Source organism: Vigna unguiculata, unplaced genomic scaffold (genome assembly GCF_037176805.1).
Source record: "Vigna unguiculata cultivar grain cowpea cultivar isolate G323 ecotype 2 unplaced genomic scaffold, ASM3717680v1 ptg000392l, whole genome shotgun sequence".
Lineage (NCBI taxonomy): Eukaryota > Viridiplantae > Streptophyta > Magnoliopsida > Fabales > Fabaceae > Vigna > Vigna unguiculata.
In genome coordinates, this window is record NW_028197027.1 from 62,501 (window position 1) to 65,000 (window position 2,500).

Here is a 2,500-nt window from a genome sequence, read left to right on the forward strand (position 1 = left end):
AGTTCGGTCTAGTTCACTCTTTTCCAGCATCATCCCCCCAAGTTGCCTTGTTCGCAGTTTGGCCTAGTTCACTCTTTTCCAGTGTCATCCCCCCAAGTTGCCTTGTTCGCAGTTTGGCCTAGTTCACTCTTTTCCAGTGTCATCCCCCCAAGTTGTCGTTGCCAACAACCCAAGAGTCCATAGTATTCGGAGTTCTAGCGGGGCCTCCCCTTGCTTCCAACAACCCAAGAGTCCATAGTATTCGGAGTTCTAGCGGGGCCTCCCCTTGCTTCCAACAACCCAAGAGTCCGTAGTATTCGGAGTTCTAGCGGGACCTCCCCTTGCTTCCAACAACCCAAGAGTCCATAGTATTCGGAGTTCTAGCGGGGCCTCCCCTTGCTTCCAACAACCCAAGAGTCCGTAGTATTCGGAGTTCTAGCGGGGCCTCCCGTTGCTTCCAACAACCCAAGAGTCCATAGTATTCGGAGTTCTCGCGTGGCCTCCCATTGATTCAAACAACCCAAAAGTCCATCTTCTTCGCAGTTCAACATCGCCTCCCTCGTTTCCAACAGGCCCAAAGGTCGTCTTCTTCGCAGATCCACGAAGAGCTCATCACGATTTGCCACATTCCATTTCCCACGGGTTGTCAACAACACTTTCTCACACTTCCCGCAATCGAGTACGTGCATGACATGCCAAAGCACATCTTATTTGCCTTCCATCGCACTCAAGACGACGGGTTGTGGAAGAACGATATTGTTCACAACAAGTTCAAGGACAACGTCTCAATCAAGGGACACAACCGAATTATGTTGACTGGGTCGCTAAAGTAAACCCGAGTTCATATAATGCACCGCATCCAAAAGAACTAGCCACAACACGTGCATCACTGAGATGTTTCACTAGATGGAACACGTGCGTGACATTAGGATCCTCCAACACCTCTTCGTGATGGAAAGATAGAATTCGAAGCAACCACAGAAGTACCGTCTAGTGGGTAGGCAACACAGGGACTGATCAACCAATATCACCCAAGGCAACGGGTGAAAATGGAAGAGATGCATGCTTGACCGTTCGATACGCAAGGCATGGAGCCAGCCAGCAAGTGCATCTCGATTACAACTCACACACCCTCACGTTCGCAAGACACCACACCACAAGACGGTCCACCCCCCACCTACCATGGGCAAGCAAGCAAATGGAAACATCAAGTGACGCAGGGTCAAGCATCGCTAGGCATGAAAATAACTTTCCACAATATCCGAGGGACTAGCTGCCGAGCTAACCAACGATCAGTGACGACCGTGTGTTGGTATTAATAAAGCTCAACAACTATGAAGAGGCTAGTTGTGCCATGATAAACATGCTAACGCACGCACCACGTGAGGGGGGAGGCCTCATCAAGCTCCCTTTAAAACCTGCCAGTGTGGAGCTGGCCGGCTCAAGGAGCACTCCCCCCCTATAAGAGGTTAATATGCAAAAGGCAAAATTGTACAAGTAGATACACTTTTTTTGAGCAGACATAAGTCCATATCTCGGGCTATACTTCGAATTTTGATGCGATTTTTTGCAGTAATTCGTAGAATAATGGTATCTCCTTGCTCACCAAATTTCATAATTTTTCTCGAAGGGGAACTATTTTTTTTATTTTTTTTACTTACCGGGTATGTGTAAAATCGGGAAAAATAGAAAAGCACATGTAGACTTCGAATTTCGACCTCATTTTTTCCAGTCCACCACTAAACAATATCAGGAACCTCCCCACAAAATTTCATTCAGTTTGGCCAAGGTCTTAAATTTGACAAATTTTGGCACCAACCTATCTAGTCGCGGTGCACCGACCAACTTGGCCAAGTGCAAAATGCATCCAATTCAAAACTTTTGTGCACCAACGCTTTTACAGTACTCATTTGGGGGCATTTGGAGGCCTTTCCAACCCTCACATCTCAAAAACCACGAATTTCATTTTTTCACAAATCTCCCCACCAAGCCATCTAGCTATGCCGTGGTGCACCGCCAACCTTGGCCATGTGCAAAACCCTCCGAACTCAAAACTTTCGTGCACCAAGAATTTCATGGTATTCATTTGGGGGCATTTGGAGGCCATTCCAACCCTCACATCTCAAAAACCACGAATTTCATTTTTTCACAAAACTCCCCACCAAGCCATTTAGCTATGCCGCGGTGCACCGCCAACCTTGGCCATGTGCAAAACCCTCCGAACTCAAAACTTTCGTGCACCAAGAATTTCATGGTATTCATTTGGGGACATTTGGAGGCCATTCCAACCCTCACATCTCAAAAACCACGAATTTCATTTTTTCACAAAACTCCACACAAGCCATCTAGCTATGCCGCGGTGCACCGACCAACTTGGCCATGTGCAAAACCCTCCGAACTCAAAACTTTCGTGCACCAAGAATTTCATGGTATTCATTTGGGGACATTTGGAGGCCATTCCAACCCTCACATCTCAAAAACCACGAATTTCATTTTTTCACAAAACTCCACACAAGCCATC